Raw genomic sequence first — 13478 nt, forward strand, 5'->3', positions numbered from 1 at the left:
GTTCAATCAGAGAGGATGAAGCCCTGTTCTAGCAGTAGAGGTGTGAAAACCAAGGGAGGAGAAACTGGTTCGTAATTGGCAAGCCATTCACAGTCTTTGTTTAGTCAGAGCTGATGGTGTCAATTTGCGTGAACTGAAGCTCAGCATGTTCTCTATGCAGTTGGTCCTGAGTTTTTTGCTACTCCACATGGACTCTCCTGACGGGTCGAATGACAGTCGGACTACTACATTGAATGCTTCGCCGACGGCACAGCCAGACTCGTGGAAACAACACCGCCTCTGCCTCATAACCTACCGTCATTGCAGCACGAATGCCATCCACAGCTCAGAAACCACCCTGACATTATCATCAAAGAGGCTGATAAAGGAGGTGCTGTTGTCATCATGAACAGGTCTGACTACCAAAAGGAGGCCGCCAGACAACTCTCCAATACCAAATTCTACAGGCCACTTCCCTCAGATCCCACTGAGGAATACACTAAGGAACTGCACGGACATTACAACTGCCCCCACTTGCACTTAACCTTCCCCCACCGAAGAACCAGTGTACACTCTCCAGGGATACATGGAATGTCCTGACTCTCCCCAGCTTTCCTGGGAGATTGAGTGAGGCCTGCAGCGTGGGCACAACCTAGTTTTGGGGGCTGGGAAGGAAGGAGGCTCATTCCTGGCTGACTACCCCATGGACTGTAGTGGTGGGTGGTCCAAAAATTCTACCATGCAAGCATCCAGGGTTCTTCATCCTCTGCCGCAACATGCTGCTGCTACCTGTGCACACCCTAGTGGGAGAACAAGAGCCTTGCAAGGAATCTTCTCTGGGACCACCTTGTAGCCCTGCACCTGCCATAGGTCCCAAGGGAAAGTCTGGGTGACCATCCCACTGTGCAAGAGGAGTTGCCTAGGCACTGCATGACGATGAATTAATAAGCCTCTCTAATACCCCTTAGGGCTACACTAAACGAGCACACAGCCTACTCTGTGAGTGAGAAGCCAGTGGCTGCCCCCTTTGCTGTTATGTTTGGGGGCCATTTCCATCTGGTCCAGCCTTTCTCAGATGCTCCCATCTGCTTCCTAAGCATGCAGCTTCATTGCCTTAGTATTAGAGCTGCTCATATTTTTTCCAGTGGAACGTTTTTCCATAAAAAATGTTGATTCAGCAAAATCAGAATGTTGCACGGGACCGTGTCAACTCCATTGGGAAGATCTGAAAGTAGTTGCTGGCCAAGTCTATTTTTAACGTCTTCCCTGTAAGCTGAGACCCAGCCATGTCCAACATATCCACTGCCATTCCACATACACTCTCTTGTCAGGAAGCTTTGGGGGTGAGGCAGCGGCACTGCTAAAACTTCAGCATCTTCTGTAGAGACAGATGTCAAGTGCCACCTGCTCCCAGCCTGTTAGTAAAGTGGAGAGGGGCTGTCTGTGCTTCCCACACCCTGCCAAGCTCAGGACCACGTCATGTTAGCCTTCCTGTGCTGTCCTCTACTCCACCTTCAGAGCAAAGAATAGAAACCAGGTCTCCTGAGTCCCAGTTCAGGCCTCTATTCCTTGGACTCCCGAGCTGTCACTCTGGCAACTTTCATCAGCGCTACATTAATTTATTTTTTTAAAACATCCTTTGTTTTTAGAAAGTAATGGAGGTGGAGTCCCAGTCACAGCAACATCTTCTAAACCTGCTTGCTCCTGGGCATCAAAACCAACATTTCCAAGCATAGAAGTGAGAGGCATTATAGCACCCCTCCCTCCCCCCCGCCAAAGGGAGTTTTGGGCTTCTCATCAGGACCTGACTCACTAGTCCTTTCCCCTTTGCCCACAGGGATCTGAACAAAGTGAACGTATTGTCCAGTCTGTCAAAGGTCAACCAATGAGAGTGCTCATGGGGGACACGTAAATGGCCCCTTCCTTCTGGACTGGCTTAGCCCTCTCATTGCCAAATGCCGTCCACTTCCCTAAATACAAGACCTCAGGCAAGACCTCAGCCAATTCCTCATGCAGCTGCAGTGTGGATAGAAGAGGGCTCAGAAAGAAACTACTTTCTAAAACTCTATTTCACTTTCCACACAATGTATTCCAGCCGTGATCCTTGGCTTGTCGTGAAGACCAGCACGGAGCTTAGATTCCTGCTGCTGCTGTGCTGCATCTCAGGAAGGCGGAGGAGTGCTGTGATACTTTGGGGGTTACACGGACTTTCCTTGCCAGGGGCAGGTGGGATCCTGGGCTACATTTTCCCTATTCAGTTTGTCAAATGTGCTGTCAAGAGAGTGAAAAACAGAGCACAGGAAGGAGCTTGCTAATCCGCCCAGACATGTCACACCAGAACCTCAGCTAGCATAAATCACCATAGCCTGGGCCAATCTGGCAGGGAGGGAAACATGCCTTCCCGGCTCCCCGAGGAAAAGATCTTACTTTCTGCGGCCCAGCCCCTATTCCCTGAAGTACTGTCCCTTCCTGGGAGATCACTGCAGGAGACCCTCTTTCCCTGCACCTTCACTCTGCAGTCCCCTCACCATAGGAGACTTGTTCCTGCTGCCTTTTATATTGGAATCACCTGATTCCTCTTAGATGGGGCTCATCTGGTAATCAGGGCTGGGTTAGCCCCAGGATGTCCAGCCCATGGGCAAACTACCCCTCTACGCTGGCCCAAGGTGCACATGGCTCCAATCAATGTCATATCTGAGCACCTCAGTTTCCACTGCTTGTTCCTTATGATGTTCTCTCCAGGTGGGGCTCTGCAGACCAGCAATGGTCCACGGACTTAACATTGAGAACTACTGAGGACTTCACTTTTGCAGCCATCACATCGCTCACTCTACTTGTGTATTCTCTTTCTTCTACCTTTTGCTGATGTTGCCAATTTAGACTGCATGCTTCTTGGGGCAGAGCTAATATCTTACTTTACATTTGTACAGCACCAAGCATAATAGGGTTCTGTTCTTACCATTACCATAATAAATATTATTAACACTAGGCGATATAACACAGAGATGGGCAGGAACTATCTGGCCAGTTTCGTTTTCCTTCAGTTACGGAGGGGCAGGGTTTGCGATCTAAAGATTTGTGTCCCTAAATCATCTGAAATTATTCATAGATATTCATAGATTCTAGGACTGGAAGGGACCTCGAGAGGTCATTGAGTCCAGTCCCCTGCCCTCATGGCAGGACCAAATACTGTCTAGACCATCCCTGATAGACATTTATCTAACCTACTCTTAAATATCTCCAGAGATGGAGATTCCACAACCTCCCTAGGCAATTTATTTCAGTATTTAAACAACCCTACACTTGGGAACTTTTCCCTAATGTCTATTAAACTCTCCTTGCTGCAGTTTAAGACCATTGCTTCTAGTTCCTATTGCCTACGAAGGCGACCAGGTGAAGTTTCTCCTTTCCTTAGGACACCCTGTTAAGCTACCTGAGATAACCTGTAATCATGTTTCCTCCACTTTTTCCTCTTTCCAGACAAAACAAACCCATTCTTTCAGCTGTCCTTTCGTGGTCATGTTTTCTAGGCGTTTTCATTCTTGTTGCTCTTCTCTGGACCCTCTCCAATTTCTCCACATCTTTCTTGAAATGTGGTGCCCAGAACTGGACACAATACTCCAGCTGAGGCCTAAACTGCGCAGAGTAGAGTGGAAGAATGACTTCTCGTGTCTTGCTCACAACACACCTGTTAATGCATCCCAGAATCATGTTTGCTTTTTTTGCAACAGAATCACACTGTTGACTCATTTAGCTTGTGGGCCACTATAACCCCTAGATCCCTTCCTGCCGTACTCCTTCCTAGACAGTCTCGCTTTACTCAATACATTTGCAAATGATGTGGCATTGGAAAGGTCAGATCTTAGATGTGAAAGCAAAATTCCTAGAATGATAAAAAATGAGAGATTGAAAAATTCATCCAGTCCAACTCCATGCTAATACAGAGAACTGCCATCTGAAAGAGAGCTGTTCACTGAGGAGAGATTTTAAGGCAATGGGACCTCATTGATTCTACTTTCACTCACTACAGGGTAAATCAGGCATAACTGCATTGATAGCTATAGGGTTAAACCTATGTGAAACTGATGTGAGATCAGAATCAGCTCCATGCAATCTAAGGTTGTTTTGCTTAGCTTTTAAATAAAAGGTAAATCTTTTGTGAGATCTGGACATCTAATGTGATTTAATACTATTAATATGTCTGCTATTGCAATGGGTTAAGATTTGGGCTGGTTTACTGCCAGCTACCTACATGCAAATAGGCAGAGATGGCACAGGGACTTTAATCACCAGAGAGATTAATAAATAATCGGAGATATACCTATCTCCTAGAACTGGAAGGGAGCTTGAAATGTCATTGAGTCCAGCCCCCTACCTTCACTAGCAGGACTAAGTACTGATTTTTGCTCCAGATCCTTAAGTGGCCCCCTCAAGGATTGAACTCACAACCCTGGGTTTAGGGGGAGTTAATGCTCAAACCACTGAGCTATTCCTCCACCCAAAATGCTGAAAATAAACAAAGAACATAGGAATACAAACTGAGGAAATGTACTGGGTGCAGGAGACACATGCAGGAGATACTCCAAGATATGTTACTGTTTTTGAAGGTGCTCAAGGCAGGTGTTAGGGGAATGATTTGTAATTGCTGCTTGTTCTGGTTCATCTCTATTCTTCCCAGGCTCTAGTTCTTGGGCTATGTTTAGTCCAAGCACTTGAGTGCAGGACATAGAGGGGGCAGCAGGCAGCCCTGCTCCATCCCAGCTCTTACTGAGCAGGTTTGGTGTTTTCAAGGATTCGAGGCACAAGAGCTTGACACAGTGGTGAGCAGAGTGTAGGGGCAGAGGCTTATTGTTGAGTGTCGCTACAATTACTGGTATTACAGTGCAACATGAAAAACCTGGTGCCAGCTGAGAGATGAGAAATGCTTTCCATTAGTTAGCACCTCTTACACATCAGATAGATACCACAACAAGGTTACCTCTGGAAGAGCCAAGATAGAGGATGACATCGGCAATGGGATTGTAACCATCACCAGCGAGAAGCTTCAGGTGCAGGAATCTGGAGTGTACTGGTGTGCGCGTTATGACACATCCCATACACTGTATCCACTAAAGACAATTAAATTGGATGTTTCCAAGGGTGAGTTAATTTCCTCTCAGGAGAACTGTCTTTTCTACTGACTAGAATCCCAGTTCCTTCCCCCACTTTATCATCTCTCCCCTGTCTGTATCGATTCCCCTGCCTGCTCCCAGACTCTGTCACCTTCCACAAACCCTTGTATCCTCTCTCCTGTCTCACACTGGGAACTGCTCTGAATCACCAGCTAACCTCAGCAATTCAGCCAACAGACCATTCATGCTTCTTGTTAGAATAGTCTTTTCTTGTTTCCCCTCTAATGGCTTCTGGGGGGGCAGGGGCTGTCAATTTATATTGTTACGTTTATTTATGCAAGAAGCAGATTCGGAGGGGTATAGTTTAAAGTGCTGAGTCCCAACAATCAGGGCCAGATTTCCAAGAGCTCAGGACCCAGAGTGCACTCTCCACACTGAGTAATTTGGAGAATCTGGCCTGGAAAGGATCCATAGCTTCCCTCACCCTGCGAGACTTTGGGATGATCGAGTGCAAAGGGAACAGCCCACACAGTCGATTTTTGCGGCATACAAGACCAAATACACCAGTTCACATTCACCCCTCCTGTAACTCAACTGAAACCAGTGAATGGAGCTACACCAGGGAAGAATTTGGCCTCTTGGGCATATGACGCTCATAGGAAATGTACGTCATTGTACCTCTCAACCAGATCATACTGACCAGTTTTTGTCTTTTCCAGAAGTCCAAGAATACAAGCTTATGGAGGTGCAGAATCTCTGCCCATTGTCCATACCACGCACAGGATTACAAACTGGTGAAGAAAGCCTTGTGCAGAAGTACAGTTCAGAATGGGGGTGTTGTATTGGTCAACACTGATCACGGGTACCTCAGATATCAAAACTGGGCTCAGAAAGGCAGAGCCGGGATACACAGCGACACCCAGAAAGGGGTTGTTACTATCACCATGGAGAAACTACAGGTAGATGATGCAGGGATGTAACAGTGTGTGCCCTACAAGTCTCCCAGGCTTTACAGAATAATTGAAGTTAAACTGGCTGTTACCAAGGGTGAGTATTTATTGGTAGGGAATAATTGGTGTGGGGGATGCTGATTTCAGCCCCACTTTCCCCTCTTTCTCCCTCCTCTCTCTACCTCCTCCCAGATTATTCCAGAATTCCATCCACCCAAAACCCTTGTCTCCTCTATCATGGCTCACACTAGGCACTGATGTAGAACATCAGCTGAGACCAGGACTTCAGCCATGTGACTATTTCTGTTTTTAATGACCTATTTAAATATTAATTTCTTGTCTCCCTTTTACTTGTGTTCAACTATTTCTATCTAGGTATTTCTATGGCCGACAACCTCACAGTATTTAAGCACCTGCATAGCAGCCAAACACTTGGTTTTCAATATAGCTAGTGTAGATACTACTCAATTCTGGCCCATATTTTAATTAACTCTAGTTCTAGTTATTCCCTCAAATTGACTGTATGTTTCTTTAAATAAATTAAATTTATGAACTATCTATAGGAGGCCAGCTACTTTCTATGGTTGGTTTTTGAAGATGTCTGTAGAGCAATACAGAAAGGTGGAGATAATCATGTCCAGGAGAAGCTATTCGACAGTCAGTCTGTATCAGAATTAGAGATGTGCAAAAATTTAATTTTTTGGTTTGCCAGACATTAGGAAGACTAAAATATTTCATTTTTAAATAAACATTTCTAGCGATTTCCTCAAAGTGACTCTCTCTCTATATATAATCCATGTTCTGAAGTGTTTGCAATCCAAATATAAAGATGATTCAAAAGTAGATACAACAGACAGATGAGGGGGAAGCACGCGGTGACAAAAAGATGGAGTTTAGAAACATTATTTTAGCTACACCTTGTGTGACAGAGTGGGACTCACCACTCTGGTACCTCCTGCTGGCTGTCATAGGAATTAGCTCTACTCATCAGGGTGCTCTTCTCTGGTGATGCCTCACCACTGTCACTTTCATCCCAGGACTGCAGCGTCCTCATCAGTGACACTCCCCCCTTCCAGCTGTGCCACGCTCTGTGTTCCTCCCTTCCAGGTGACCTGCAAGCTCTGTCCAGCCACTGCCCTGAATGGCAATTGCAGTTCATTGCCTCAGGGCCACTTCCCATGTGACTCCAGCACCTTTTTCTGTCTTTACCTTAGGGCCTCAGCCTGCAGCCCCTAGCAGTATGCCAGGAGCTCTCTCTAGCCCTCCAGTCCCTGCTTGCAGCATTGCATTATCCCAGGTGTTGGAGCTCCTTCTTCCTGGTAAGAGCCTGGTCTTCTCCCCTCAAGCTCTATTCAGCTACTGAACTCTGCTGTGCCTTGCAGCCTCTCTTATACCAGCCTGCTGGGCCATGACTGGCTGCTCCTTTCAGCCCCTTTCTAATTGGCTGCCTCCACCGCAGCCTCCCTAGGGGCTGCTTTTAACCCCTTTCTGCCAGTGAGGGGCAGCTGCCCCATCACACCTTGTTGTATGGTATTTAGTGTATAAATTAATATTTAGGTGAAACTGATAATATTGATTCTAATTTAGGCTCAAGGGAAAAAATAGTAAAAAGGATGCCTTAATCTCTAATGCTGAAGCACCATTACTAGTTCTTGATTCCAGACTTAACAATTGCATCCATTTTTAAAGATCTGACATCTAAAGCATAGTACCTCATTATTTTTATTTTATTCTTTCTATTTCACCCTTCACTGTAAATAGGAAATACTACTAGACTTTTGAGAAACTCAGTAGCTTTAACTATAAAAGCCATTATAATTAAGTTTTCCCGTTGGCTTAATAACTCTACCTCCATGGGAGGCGGTAGCTATGTCAGTGGGAGAAGATCTCCTGCTGATATAGCGCTGTCTACCTGGAGGGGTTAGGGTGGTATAATGACATCACTCAGGGGTGTGGATTTTTCATTCCCCTGAGCAACATAATTATACCACAGTAAGTGTGTAGTGCAGACCTGGGCTGAGTGTGATGTGGGGAGATGCTGAGCTCAATGTCTTATCTCTGAAACAGGCTGATTGTTCCTCTCAATATGTTTTATTTGCAGGTTTAAATACGACAATCTTGCCAAGTACTGCACACTCAAAACCTGTTCTTAACTCCACCTCCACAGATTTCAGGTACAACCAAGAATCACAGAGCACCAAGGGAACTTTCCTTCAGTGCCAGTTCAACTGGTTGAAACAATAGTTAAAGTTATAAAACACCTAGCTGAATATGATAGGATAGGGACAAACAAGCAGAGGTTTGATCAAGAAAAATCGTTCCTCACTAATCTAGTAGAGTTCTTTGAGCATATCAACAAAGTAGTGGACAAAAGAGCACTGGCAGATCTAATTTAAAGTGGTAAAAAGTCTTTGACAAAATCCTTCACAAGAAGTTATTATGGAAACCATACCATCCTGGGGGTGAGAGGCAAAGAGCAGTCTCCTATCAGAAACTGACTAACAGAAAGAGGAGTAAGTGGGCAATTGTTAACATAGATTCAGGTTAATGGTGGGGGCGGGGGACATGCCAGTGTCAGATATTAGAACTGGTGTTTAATCTGGAAAATGTGGCTGAACAGTAATATGGCAAAATTCATAGATTCCACAAAGATAAAACTAGAGAAGAATATGATAACTGCTATAGAGAGTCGCGGTGGTTGAGGTAATATTTGTTATTGGACCAATTTCTGTTGGTGAGAGAGACAAGCTTTCCAGCTTACACACAGCTTTTCATCAGGTCTGGGAAATGTAAATCAGAGTGGCAAATCTAAATACAAGGCGGGACAGATTGTTTAGCATAAGTAGTTAACACACATTTCAAGGGACCATTCAAGGTGAAGTGGCCCATAAACACCCTTCCAATTACAGAGGAGAAAGGGGAAAAGAAAGCTGGGGGAGGGAGGTTTAGTGGTTACAGATTGTTGTAATTAGCCACAAATCCAGTGTCTCTATTCACTCCACTTTTTTTAGTGTCTAGCAAAGTTATGAATTTAAGCTCCCAGACTCATCTTTTGAAGCTGTTGTGCAGGTTTCCTTTGAGGATAAGGAATGATAGGTTAGATATAGAATGATCGCTTTGTGAAAAAAAGTGTTCACCCACAGGTGATCTGGTGTTTTTGTCTTTTATCGTGTTTTTGTGTCAGCTCACTTGAGAGAGTAATGATTGTCTTGTTTCACCGACATAGTTGTTATTGGGGCATTTAGTGCACTGGATGAGGTACACCACATATTGGGAGAGGCATGTGTAGGATCCAGACATCTTGAAAGGTGTGTTGGGAGGTGTGGGGTGTTATCATTGCAGTAGTGAAGATATGTCTGCAGGTTTTGCATCTGTTGTTCTGATAGAGTTTAATGCCACTTTGATTCGGGTGTACTGGTCTGTGGGGAATTTACTTCTGATGATGAGCCTGGAGAAGCTGGGGGGTTGTTTGAAGGCCAGAAGAGAGGGTTCAGGAAAGATTTCTTTCAGAATGAGGTCCCCATCGAGTATGGATTATAGTTGTTTGATGATTCTCCATATGGGTTCCAATGTCGGGTGGTAGGTGACAACTAGGGGTGTGCGGTTGGAGAGAGTTTTATTTCTGCACTGAAGCAGATTCTCTTTGGGTATATGCGTGGCCCGTTCCACGATACAATCTACTTTTCTGGTGGAGTGTCCTTGTTTAGTGAAGGTGGTTTTGAGTGTGATAAGGTGCGTATCCCCGACTTTCTTCTTGGAACATGTTCTGTGGTATCTGAGTGCCTATCTGCAGATAGCACATTTATTGGTATGTTGGGGGGTGGTTACTGGATCTGTGAAGGTAGGTGTGGTGATCCCTGGGTATCTTGTATATAGTTGTCTGTAGGATTTCATTGTTGAAGCTGATCATTGTGTCCAGGAATTGATGCTAACACGGGAGTGTTCCAGAGAGAGTTTAATGGATGGATGGTGGTTGTTGAAGTGGAAATCTAGGAGGGAGTTTAATTTGGCTGCTCAGAGGATGAAAATATCATTGATTTATCTCAAGTATATCATTGGTTTCATGGTTCATTTGTCCAGAAATTCTTCTTCAAGCTGGCCCATGAAGAGGTTGGCATATTGGGGAGCCATCGTAATATGATGTTCTCATGGTTGGGACAAGGTGTTTTCTCTTGAAAGTAAAATTGTCAGGGGTGAGAATGAAATGGATGAGTTTGGTGATGTGTTTGGGGGGGATACCTGAGTGTTGTCCATTCTCTTGTAAATATTTGAGGCAGGCAGCTATGCCATCTATTGTGAAGGACATTGCTGTATAGGGAAGTGATATCCATGGTGGTAAGGATGGTGTTCTGAGGGAGGTTGTTAATGTTGCAGAGTTTATGGAGAAAGTCAGTTGTGTCATGGAGGAAGTTGGCCCTTTGTGTGGTGAGTAGTGTGAGGATGGTTTCTATGAGTCCCGATATTCCTTCAGTAAGTGTGCCACGGCCAGATATGATGGGTCTGCCTGGGTTCCCCAGTCTGTGTATCTTGTGAACCACGCAGCTGGTCTCTGGGGTGAGTTTGTGGGGAATGAGGCTGCAGAGTTGTTCTTGGAGTTGTTTGGGGAAGAATTTGATGATATCCTTAAATTCCTGCATGAGCTGTGGTGGTATTGGGGTCTTTTTTGAGTTCTTTATAGTAGATGGTGTCAGAGAGTTAACAATTTGCCTTGTTAACATAGTCATCAAGGTTAAGGACTACAATAGTACTGCTATTATTGGCTGATTCGATCATTATCTGGGGGATGGATTTCAGGGGCTGTATAGCTGTCTTCTCAGTGGTGGAGAGATTATGATGGAGCTGATGCTTGTTAAGGATTTCACAATTTTTGTCCCTGAAGCAAACAACGTAATGATCAAGAGTGAGGTTTCATATGCTGTAGGTTGTCCAGTCAGATGATTCTTTTTAGGTATGATTGTCTATGAGGACATGGTAATTGTGAGTGGTGTCAACATTGTTGTGTAACCCCTAACTAAGGCATCGCTTTTGGAAAATGTGCTGGAAAGTGTGCTGAGGGGAAGCCGCTTCCCCTGCACCCTCCCTAGCTACGGTACTGAACAGTAGCCTGGTGAGTTTCCAGCAGAGAGAGCTTTAGCAGGGCTATGACAAATATCCACGGAAGTTCTCTGCTGTGCTGGTTGAAGATGGGCCCAGTTTCGTAGGATTGACAACAGTCCCGTATCTTTAGGGATGCCCCTTATTTAAATAAAAAATTGCCTGTCCCAAACCAAAATTAGTACTGAGTGCCTTTTATCATCTGTTTCAATGTAGAGTGTTGCCAGAGCAGTCCAGAATTTGGCATGGACTCCTCTCTGTCATGCACAGAGGGGCAGCCAGGTCAAATCTGAGTAGCACTGACAGATGGGCACTACCAAGAAACTGGTCCTGTATTTTTTAAATACTGTTGGCAACCTTACTCTTACTCCATGTTCTGTACAATGCTGAAGGCTGTAACAACTCTGTTAAACTGAAAATACAAAGTATGAACCCTGACAACATCCATTTTTTCATGTTCTCTGCGTATATATATTTTCCTACAGTATCTTCCACTGCATGCACCTGATGAAGTGGGTTTTAGTCCACAAAAGCTCATGCTCAAATAAATTTGTTAGTCTCAAAGGTGCCACAAGGACTCCTCGTTGTTTTTGCTGAATGGTGTGAGTCTGATGTCTCCATGCCAGGCTCCTGTGGAAATATCTGTTCCATTGGTCCTGGCCCTGGCTCTCTTTGATTCCATAGAATGGATCATTGGGAGCAATCTGGGGGGTTAGTTTGGTTGTTATAATGCCTGGAACTCATATAATGGTTCCTATGGGATCTCAAAACACATGCAAGACAGGCTTTCATTTCCTCCTCTGCAATGCTGGGATGATAATTCCTCTGCAACACAGGTGCTGCGCTCACTGCCTGCAAAGACCTTTGAGACAACACACAATGGTGTTAGAGAAGTAAAAAATATTAATAATTCACCCTCTTCACTGCCTGCTCCATCACAACCCACAGGCAGAACCAGAAGGAGGTTTGGGGGGGCAAATTCACACCACAGTGAATTCAGAGTAGCTCAACTGCAGTCAGTGGAGTTACACCAGGGTAGATGAGAGTAGAGTCTGGCTCACTTGCTGACTCAGGTGTACCATAACCTAACGTAGTTACCAAACTGCTTAATGTGCAATGAGGTTATTGGATCTCAGTCAAGTTCCCAGAAGGCAGGTGCCCAAACATCCTAAAATCACCATCACAGTTAAGTATAGGTGGCAATCCCAGCAGAGTTGCTAAGGACTGAGATGGTCATGGGTACCCTTCTTCAAAGAGAAATCTGTGTCCCACACGTGGAATATCAAGGTTTAATATGGAAGTGGAGGGCCCCGCACCATGGACTCTTACCTTCCACTGCACGGTGAGAACAAGGAGCTATGGAGTTATAAATGGAATGGAAAAGCTTTGCACATTCTCAGAGGAACTCAGAGTGGCCTCTTCCATGAGGGAACTGCACAAACAAGACCAAGCAACGAGAAGACCCTGCCCTGGGCCAGATCCAGACAGGGATTATCTGCGCTCAAAAATTACTTCCTGCTGGAAAACATCTTAACTAACATGACCTATCACTTAGTGTAGTGACGGACTGTTGGGTGTAACATAGCCTCATCTGGTCATGGTTAATCATTGAGTGGATCATAGGGCTAACTGCAATCCGCTGACACAATGTTAAACAGGACAGCCCTTGGCTAAGGCTGATGTTAGTTCTAATATTGAAGCATCATAAGAGGCCAATCTGGCTCCAGCAGGAGCTCTTTAATAATCTGAAAATAGAGAAAGAATCCTACAAAAAGTGGAAATATGGTCAAATTGATAAGGAGGAATGCAAAGAAACAGCAGAAGTATGTAGGGACAAAATTAGAGAAAGGCTAATGCACAAAATGAGTTACACCTGGCAAGTGACATAAAAGGCAATAAGATGTTTTTAAATACATTAGGAGCAAGAGAAAGACCAAGAAAAGTGCAGGTCCTCTACTTAGCAGGGAAGGAGAGCTAACAAATGATGACATCAACAAAGCTGAGGTGCTTAATGCCTAGGTTGCTTCAGTATTCACTAAAAAGGTTAATGATGACCAGATAGTCAACACAATTAATATTGACCACTAAGGGAAGGAATGTAAACCAACATAGGTAAAGAATATTTATTTAAATAAGATAGATATATTCAAATCAGCAGGGCCTGCTGAATTCATCCTTGGATACTTAAGGAATTACCAGAAACAATCTCGGAGCTGTTTTCAATTATCTTTGAGAACTCCTGGAGGACAGGACAGGTCCCTGAAAACTGGTGAAGGGCAAACCTAGTACGTATCTATAAAAAAGAGGAACAAGGTGTACCCAGGGAATTATAGACCAGTCTGCC

The 13478-nt window shown here is 44.7% G+C and overlaps 1 pseudogene; it reads left to right on the plus strand.

The window, feature by feature from the left end:
• Nucleotides 1–3299: 3299 nt before the first annotated feature.
• LOC116818111 (polymeric immunoglobulin receptor-like) lies at nucleotides 3300–8284 on the plus strand (annotated as a pseudogene).
• Nucleotides 8285–13478: the final 5194 nt, after the last annotated feature.

This window comes from Chelonoidis abingdonii, chromosome 4 (genome assembly GCF_003597395.2).
Source record: "Chelonoidis abingdonii isolate Lonesome George chromosome 4, CheloAbing_2.0, whole genome shotgun sequence".
NCBI classification, from domain to species: Eukaryota; Metazoa; Chordata; order Testudines; family Testudinidae; genus Chelonoidis; species Chelonoidis abingdonii.